Consider the following 10069-nt stretch of genomic DNA (forward strand, 5'->3'; position numbering starts at 1 on the left):
AGTCAAGCTGTAACTGCCCCAAGTAGGGTGGGGAAAAGATCTAGACGGTGATCCCTGTTATGTATTAGGCTCTCAATGATTTGGGATAGGTCTATAGTTGATCGATCCATGCAGACCATAATCTCTGAGCTGGCCTTTGATTCAATGTTGCCTAGCAGGAACTAGAAATCTCTTTAAATTAACACTCACACAATCCATAAGGACAGCCAGAGATAATGCTGATTACCGTCTATATCTCTCCCCCACCCCACTTGGGGCAGTTACAACTTGGCAAGGAGGGTTGTAACTGTTGCCTAAGGTACAACTTTAAACATAGGATTTAATATCCAGTTATCTGAGGAGTGTTGTCTCTGAGAACCATCAATGACTCACTGAAGACAATGGGCACCATTCCTTCGAATACTTAAATTATTCCAAACTCAATTTCTAGAAGGGAATAGTTTTGAGAGGGAGCACCCCCTTCTGGACCCATCCAGAGACTGGTTCTACATGCCAGGTTTGTTCCATATCCCCACTAAAATGTTGGATAAGAGACAATTTATTGTAGACCAACTTTGTATTTAAAGGCAGCATCTGAAGACCAGGGCCTCCCCAAAAATCTGCTAACCAGCTACTCAAGTTGGAAACCATAAAGAGTAAAGAAAATGATGGAGATATGAGCATGCATCTTGCTGTGAAATAGTGTTAAGGCTCTTCTTTTCCTTTTCATCTTGAGTTTTGATAACTGGCATCATGTTGTGATGTTCAGGCATATTATGTAACTTGTGTTAGCTTTTGTGCAACATGATCAGTACCTGAGGAAACTCCAAAAACACTGATTTGGTGTGGTCATGGGATAAACAAAAACAAGCCCTTTTTCACAATACACAATGAAAGATGATATGTTTCATTTATTTTCCCATTCATATAGGACGGATTGAAACTATTACTGGGCAGCACATTCCAAATCACTCTTCAATTTCAGACAAATCACATCCTGTGCAATCAGTTGAAGCCAATGAAGTTGTGGAGAAGGTCTCCTGTTGAAAGTGAACACTAACGGTTGCATCTGTCAAAGCCACAACAAACGGCACTAATTCCTGATGGTAGCCATAAATTCAGAAGTTGACAATCATTTCGAGAGCCGCACCTCTTGCCATCCATGGGTAGCAGGAATCCTACACGGGGGAAAAAAGACCTTGTGGTTGCTTACAGAAAAAATAAATGTAATTATTCACTTCACCAACATTGTCCTTCGTTAACAAAAGAAGCTCCTAGACAGATTACCCTTCCTTCATTTTGGAGGCTGGGTCAGCCATGCGGCACATCCACATTATTCACAATTCTTGTTTCTTTCATGTGAAAAATGTGTTTCACGTGAATAGCAAGACTGAGACTGAGGCAAGGTGGTGAGATCTGAAAGTAGGTCAGGAGTAGGTCCCTCTCTGTGATGGGCCCAACCCTATGGAATGACCTCCCCCCCCGATATTAGAACAACTACCGATCTCCGCTCCTTCCGCAAGAAATTAAAGACCCACCTGTTCCATTTAGCCGGCCTGGCCTAACCGTAGTTTTAATTTTCAACACTTCTGGCTGGTATTTTAATCCCTGGGGATAGATTTTTTAGATTGCTTTTAATTTTTGTTTTAGAACGGTTTTATATTGTTTTGTTTTTATGGGTATCCGATATTGTATTTTGTATGTGGTTTTTAGCTGTGTTTTGTACAGCGCCCCGAGTCCCTTCGGGGAGAGGGAGCGGTTTATAAATGTAATAAATAAATAAATAAATAAATAAATAAAGTGACCTTGAAGGAATGAATAACATTGCATAAACTGTTGATAAAAAAATTGTCTCTTGTTGTTCTTCTTGAGCAACACTTAGGGCAACATTTGCCTTTGTTCCGGAGTCCAGATTAATCTTGTTAGCTCTGTTTGTTTGGATAGCTGAAACACTAATGCAAATTTTGATGGGCAGTGGAAGCTAGGTATCCTAGGGTTCCTTCGGTCCTAAAAGATGCATCCTGGGCCAAACGATTCCTGGACAATGGCTGGCCCAGTAACAATGATAACAACCTATTGCCTAGGTTCAGAGAGAAGTAGAAATAAAACCCATACCAGAACTCCTGGGCTTCTTGAGATGAAGGCTATGGCCCTTACACAGATAGAGATAGTAAAGATCAGGACTCAGAGACCAATATATCCTACGGCCATTTCCAAGAGAAAATTCAATCATCATATTGGTGGGGGGAAAACATTTCTTTTTAATTTGGGAATTGGTTAACATACTGAGTTCATTTCGGATTCAAGCCAAGGGTCATTATGTTCCATGTTTGAAAATCATTTATTTGACTCATCTTTCTGTAGGACCTTCCAGAAGGTGACTATGCGTATTCCACCCATCCATTACTGAATAAGGCCTTATACAGCCTTTGTAAAAGGTGCCTAGCAACTCAAGTAGAAAATAGCATCCTTCGTAGAGATGCATCTGTATGGTTTGTGCAATTTGGAGAGTTGGAATTTTCTCCCAATTGATTCCATCCATTAATGATTCTCCATAGCATTTTCCAAAGATCATTGAAGTCCCCCCCCCCCAAAAAAAATTAAGAACTAAATATAACCTCAAGTTCCTGCTGGCGATGGATGTGTTGTCCGCTGCTCGTCTCCTTGTTTGGCTCTGTAGGGAGCACAGGGGGCCTTGGAGGGGTCTCCCTGCTGAAGGGCGGCTTGCTGAACCCCCTGGACTCGGCGGCAGCCAACTGGGGTGTTTTCAGCCTCACCTAGGAGCCGGGGGGGGCATGGTACAGCCTTGGGCCGTCTGCCCTTTCGCCGAATGGATTCCCGGGAGGAAGGAGTTATTCTAGGAGTGGCTGGATGCTGGCGGTGCAGGACCCATCCCAATCTCTTTAATAGTTCTTAAAGGATAAGCAGCAGACAACTGTAAGTTCATGTTCAACTTATTTGAAACCGAAGGTTAGAGGGGGGTGTTCCCCCCCTCAGACAAAGCAGCATTTAAACTATCTCTCTCTACATCGGAATGGAGAGAGAACAAATGCTGACTTGCCACTTGAATTAACAATGGGAGAAAGATCAAAATCACAGTTGCAAGAGGAGATTGCTGAGCTGTTTTCTTAAAGAATGGAAACTTTTCCTCTTCTCCCTGCGAAAGGAAGAGTCAAGATGGCCTCCCCCCCCCCATCTTTGTTTTTGTACTTATAAATGAAGTCTGCCTTTTGAAACCACCTTCGGGGGAAAAAAGTCTCTGGTATTGTCTTAAAACCTCCCCTGAAGGTGCTCTGGACTTCTCCTATTGCGTGGTCTTCCTGGATTCTGATTATTTGACTTTCCCCATTTTGGGGCATCTCCGTGCCTTGGAACAGTGAAGGAGAACTAACTTCTCACTTTCGGTTTTGCCTGCCACCTTGGATCGCTGCGCACTCTGCTGACGCCATTTTCTTTGTAAAAGACTTATCATCTCTGAATTCAGACAAATGGGACCTAAAAAGCCACCAACTGGCAAGTCATTTTCAGCTCCTGCCTCTGCAATCTCCAGTCCAACCATGCAGCAGACCAAAATTACTTCATTGTTACAAAAAGAAGGGGCTGGAGAGAGCCCAAAAGAATTATCTGTCAACCAAATGTTTCAGGAAATTATGAGGAGTCAAAACGATTTGAAGAAGGAGGTGTCAGATCTCAAAGATGAACTCAGAGGGGTACAACATCATATTACAGAAAATAAACAGAGAATTGTGGTGTTGGAGGAGGGGACAGCTGGGCTGGAAAAGGAGGTTAAGGCAGTCTGGAAGGGAAATTTAGACCTGGATAACCTTATGGCAAAAAGAGAACTTGAAAGAATGTCCTTTTTTCTCAGATTCCAGAACCTACCAGAAACAGAGAATGAAAATCTTAAAGATATTATGAGTACAATTTTAGCAGAATATATTAAGACAAATAAAGAACAGTTGTGGTGGGACATGGATCTGGTTTATAGGATTAACTCAGCATATGCTAGAACCCAAACGTTCCAAGGAAGGTACATGTTAAATTTCTTAGGAGGACCACGAGGGATGAGGTTCTAGGGGCCCAAAGGGAGGGACCATTAAAATATCAAGATAAAGAAATTACCATTCTTAAGCAAATTCTGAAAAAAATTAGAGAAGGAAGGAGGAAGTATTCCTCCTTAGCAAAGAAACTATACAATAAAGGAGTTTGGTTACTTTAGATGGTTACTGCCAGAGGGAATGCTGATATTCTGGGAAGGAAACAGAATTAGAATTAACACAGTGGAAGAAGCTGAAGCCTTCACTAAAAAACATTTTTCTCTCCTAGAGGATGAAAATAAGGGAGGTGGTGAAAAATGCAGCAATGTACAAGATATGGGGGATGGGGGGGGCAGTGGCTCCATCTGGGGACAGGGAGGAGGGAGCAATATCAAAAAGGCTCAGATCACAAAAATAAATGTATTTGAAATATTATTGTAATTGTTGATATACTAGAAAATGACAAAGAATGAGATGATTGAACACATGATTGATATAATGTAAGAATTCTGTTTATGCTTATCTTTTAAATGTTGTTTTCAAAATTGAAAAAAATATGAGATTTGAGAGATTTCCACCACTAGCACGGGAGCTGCCAAAAAATTTTATGCACCTTTGTACCCTTTCCCCATAAATGTTTTTAAAAACCAATAAAATCTTTAAAAAAAATTAAGAACTAAATATAATTATTTTTTCACACTATAATTACGAGTTCCATCAAAGAATATGGTCATACATTGGTCTTGATCATCAGATCAGGTGGTTGTGCTAACACATCTTCATTGAGACAATTATAACATTCCAGAGCATCCACAGCTGAAAGAGAGGAGGCAAAACAGCAACTCAATCTCTAATTTCCATCAGCTATCTTTTAGCTAACATATTACATCAATGGGATTTGGGAGTAAAAATGCGGAAAATTATTTGCATCAAAGATTTTGGAAAGTTCCAGCTCTATGACTCAATTTGAAATTCAATAAGATTTGAGCCAGATGTCACGACGACACTAAGTGCGGTCTCGACAATCCGAGACTGATGTTGATTCTTTTACCAGTTGCACGGTCCGAATGGACCTAAACCGTCCCGAAGAGAGGGTGACAGGGAGACAAATCCTTGCTGGTCTCAGGGACCTCGCAAAATCCCTGATTGACCCAAGGGAAGTTCTCCAAGCCAGCGGTAAACAGACAGCCCCCAGGCTGACAAAGTCGGAGACGGCTCTGGAAGAAGGCAGTGAAAGTGAGTCTAGCTGGTGAGATTTTTTCTTTGAGAATGATTGCCCAAAGAATTTTTTTTAAAGATAAATTAGTCCTTTAAGCAAAAGAAGAAAGCAGCGAAATTTATCTTTATGGACTGCCTTAGAAAGCTTTTTCCCCCTTTTCTATGTAACGTTTTGTGGATTGAAGTGATTGGAACGCTTCCCATTTCTCCTCTTAAGTGAATGAATTGATTTTTTCTCCTTTTTTTTTTTGCTACTTTATTTTTTGGTTGATCTAAAATCTTTTTTTACTCTAATAATCCTTCCTTTCACTGTTTATTAAACTTTATTAAAGACACTTAGAGATTTTTGCTTCCTTTAAGTCTGATACGAACAAAAGAAAGTTGAATCTGCCATTTGGAAGCCAGAACTTGGTTTTTTTATTTGAAACAATGTATCCTTTGCTTTACTTTTTTGGATTCTGTTGACATTGTAACTAGAGGGTTTGCAGCTTATCTGTAAAGACGGATAATGACTCAAGGACACGGACTGTTCCCTTGCAGGGGTCTTTGTGGAATATTTTGGGCAAGGGAAGGAAAAGAAAAGAAAAGATAGAACCCTCACTTTTTTGGAAAAATTAAAAGAATCTTATGTGTAAACAAATTTAAAATAAACACATTTTTATACATAAAAGAAACATTGAAGGCGAGAGTGGCAGTGGATTTTAAACTTTTTTTCCTCCTCTGGGAAACATGAATTTATATATAGATGAAGAAACTCTAAGTTACCAGGATCTTTTGGATGGAATTTTAAATATATTGGAAGGATTTGAGAGATTTGGTAAGAAGTTGGATAAAATATTGGCTTGCACAATAAAGGTGAAGGGACTGGAGCCTCAAAAATTAAAGAAGACAGTGAAGATATAGAAGACAAAGACAAGACAATAGAGGAGCTTAATAATGGAGCACCTATGAATGAAAGTGGAAAGAAGGGAATATGGAAAAGTCAACCTGATTATTATTATATACTTGATGATCTGGAGCTCTACCCCTCTTGTCAAGATATGGATTTGATGATGCAATTAAGAAGAGAAACAGCTTTAGAAAGACGCCTGACAATCAAAGACATGTTAATTTTAATACTAGCTGAAGGGCAACGAGATTATATGAGAGATCTTCTGAGCAAAAAAGTGCGGAGAGAAGTTTTTAAGAACTCTATAAAGAAGTTAATAAGAGAATTGACGCAACAACTGGCTAAAGAGATAAGGTTTATTTGTTACTGGAAAGACACAGGCTGACAATGAATGCTGATAATTAAAACCTTAGTTAATCTTTGGTGATTAATAAGTAGGATTTTGTAGATGCTTATAGAATATTTTTGTTTTTAAAATGTTTATTCGTTAACAGATAATCTATTATGATAATAATAGTGAAATAATAACTTTAATTAGTGAAAACAATTTGGATATGAACTGTAAATTGGGACCTGGAAAAAGATTTATTAATTTTACTAATACCTTTTTGTTTGGATTTTGTTATAAAGATGTAATCTCTTCTGGGTACTTATAAATTCTACTGATAAATTTTTGTCTAGATTTATTATAAAGATGTTAGATAACTACAATAACAATAACGAAATGTTACTGGCTAAAGAGATAAGATTGTTTTGTTATTGGAAAGACACGGGTTGACAATGAATGTTGATAATTAAAAACTTAGTTAATCTTTGGTGATTAATAAGTAGGATTTTGTAGACGCTTATAGAATGTTTTTGTTTTTAAAATGTTTATTCATTGACAAATAATCCATTATGGTCATAATAATGAAATAATAACTTTAATTAGTAAAAATAATTTGGCTATAAACTGTAACTTGGGACCTGGGAAAAAGATTTATCAATTCTACTAATATTTTTTTTGTTTAGATTTTGTTATAAAGATGTAATCCCTCCTGGGTACTTATAAATTCAATCAACAAATTTTTGTCTAGATTTATTATAAAGATGTTAGATAACTACGACAATAATAATGAAATGTTAAAGAATAATGTTTAATGATTTTATATGTGTTGGTATTGGTGAAAACAATTGGATATAAGGCTGAGGTTTACAGAAGTAGCTAGTGAATGCCAGTATGTGGTTGTGTCTTTAAACATAAATGATTCTAGATAAAAGCACATTTAAACAATTATAGTTAAATGAGAATGATGGTACATTGATGGTAAACATAAAGATCTTTGATTTAAAATGTACAATTCAATATGAATGAAGTATAAAGAAGGATTATGGTAATAACGCACGAAATTTATTTGTAACCAATCGACATGCTTTCTGGAAGATGTAATGAAGAATGATCTTTTTTGTGTTTTTTGTTTAATTAAAACAATAAAAATAATTTCCAAAAAAAAAAAAAAAAGAAATTCAATAAGATTTGAGAATTCATATCTCTAGGAAAAATGGCAAATGAGTAGATGGCTCTTTGTAGTTTCACTCCAGAAAAGGAGAGAACTTTAGATTACTCAGAAATGCTTCAGACAATTGCTCCTTATAAGAGATCCACAAGACAGTGTCCTCTGTCTATGGGTGAAGAAGGAATAGCCACCTTGCTCAAACTGTTAGAATGTTGGGTTTGCATACTTCCTTTTGAAATCATATTTAAAAATTGTTTCTTAACTGCTTTTCAGATGTTTGGAACTTTGGGATCAACAAGTCTAAAAACACCAGCCGCGCCTCCTTCTAGTGAACTTTTAAATACAAGTTTAACAATTTTTTAAAAAAATTAATAAAAGGCAAAAAAGGATGATTAGAATTTTGATTTGGAAACTTATAAATGGAATAAAAGTCTACCTGGATTTGAAATTAGAGATTGGAATTAATGGTAAGAATTCTGCCTGTGGGAAAATGCTTTTGCTTTTAATTCTTTTGCTTTTCAAAGGATAGGATGGGATTTTGAAGATTGGGCAGTGGGAGAAGTAGAAAAAATAAAGATTACAATTACATTTGTAACAATTTGACTTGTTTTTCCGAATGGAATAAAATATTTCAACATGGAGCATGTTGAAGGATATTTTGGAACAACAGACCCAGAAGTTAATTTTAAGAGTTTCTACCGATATTTATAGAATGTATGAGGTGGGATATGGGAAAATGGGACCATCTATTGTGTTTTAAATAAAACTGATAAGTTATTGAAATTGCTTATATTTGTTGAGAAGAGGGAAATCATTTTTTATACATTTCATTTCTTTTTCCTTACTATATTCATATTTTTATTTTTTTCTATTTTATTTTTTCCCTGCACTTTCATCTATTTATTCTTTTATTCTTTTTACTTTGTACAAGTAATTTTATCATTGGTAGTATAAATATTAATTAAAACTACTATTAGAAAATTAATATATGAAACTTCCTCATTAAGAAATTAAGATTTTTTAAAAACGTATATTTTCCTATGAAATATTGTCATTGAAAATATAAATTTTGATATAATTACTATTAGCTTATTATTGGGAAGAAAAGCCGAGTAGTTGGCAGAATTGGCCACTGTTGGCCATTTTGCCCCAAGTACCACCAAATCTCCCTTTGATCTCAAACATGCTTCTGCTAGCTTCTGCATGTAGGAACTCCAATCTAGGACCTCTCGGTTTTAAGAGGAAGGGACTGGGTCTGTGAAAGAGGAACGGTCAGTGTTGAGTGACCATGACTGATAACTTACCTTGTGACCAAAGCATTACAGCAAGAACACACAAGATTATTTTCCTCATTGTTTTTCTGGAAACGGATTGCCTGCAATCAAGAGTTGGGAATCTGGGTCACTAGCTGTTCAGAGTATCTTTTCTTTTGATTTTCACACAAGATTCTGTGTCCGGTGAGCCTGGAAGACCCACCTAAGTACATAATACTATTTAATATTCTGAGATAGTCAGTATGTTAAGATCAATTAAAATGTGTATCCTAGCAATAGTATTAAGCTCTTTGTGACATTATGTTTTAAGATTGCTCTTACATTTATAATGGGAAATGCTCTTCATTAAAAGATCCTGTTTTTTACATATTAAGGTAGGAAAGACTCCAGCCTAGCCAGTGTTAATAGATGCTGGAAAGTGTGATCTGCTATCATCTGGAAACACTGCAACTACCCTGCCTAATTCTTGCTATAGTATTTTTCTCTAATATATTCAGGCTAAGGAAAATGAAATAATTCAAAATAATAACAATCATAATAGTCATAATGCAGAAATAACATAAAAACCTTGTTTTCTTTGGCTTACTAAGCTTGCATTTCTTCCTCTAACTTAGAATATAAGGTCCACTCTCAATAAGAATTTTCTTCCATATAATTATGGTAGGAATAACGAATTAAATCTATGCCCGAGAAAAGCTGAATCTTACCTTTGGTGCAGCTAAGATAAAACCGAGCTATGATTTGCCCACCCTCTGTACAGCCGTAAATATACTTGTGCTTTCTTACTTTCTCCTTTTTTAAAGGGGGGAGGGGAATACCACCACTTATTCTGCAATAATACTGTTGTAGGAGTGGTAATATAAATAGAAAACCATTTCTTATTTATGTAAATAACTTGGTATGGATCACAATCAGTGACGTGCGGTGAGGTTTATGGCTTGTGAGGCTGGTGACATCATCAAACCACGTGGTTGCTCCGATCGCACGGGTGCAGCCCGACAGGAGAAGTTTCTCTTCTCAGAAATGTCAGAAAGGGACAGGCAGGCTGCCACAGCTCCACTGAGAAGACATTTCTGAGAAGAGAAACTTCTCCTTTCTCCTCCTCCCCCCCCCCACTCCCGTCTAGCACTGATGATGTTACCTAGGCATTTTTTGCATCGGGCGAGCCCGGGATCC

At 37.0% G+C, this 10069-nt stretch overlaps 1 long non-coding RNA gene across 1 annotated transcript; it reads right to left on the bottom strand.

Annotated features, from left to right (window-relative positions):
• Nucleotides 1-4790: 4790 nt before the first annotated feature.
• LOC309385476 lies at nt 4791-9641 on the bottom strand. The gene is made up of 3 exons (XR_014174233.1): nt 9601-9641; nt 8924-8994; nt 4791-4832 (listed from the first exon to the last, which is right to left on the bottom strand). It is a non-coding gene; the product is annotated as an uncharacterized lncRNA (long non-coding RNA).
• Nucleotides 9642-10069: the final 428 nt, after the last annotated feature.

Source organism: Natrix helvetica, assembly GCF_964273705.1.
Source record: "Natrix helvetica genome assembly, chromosome: 1".
In the NCBI taxonomy this organism is placed as follows: Eukaryota; Metazoa; Chordata; class Lepidosauria; order Squamata; family Natricidae; genus Natrix; species Natrix helvetica.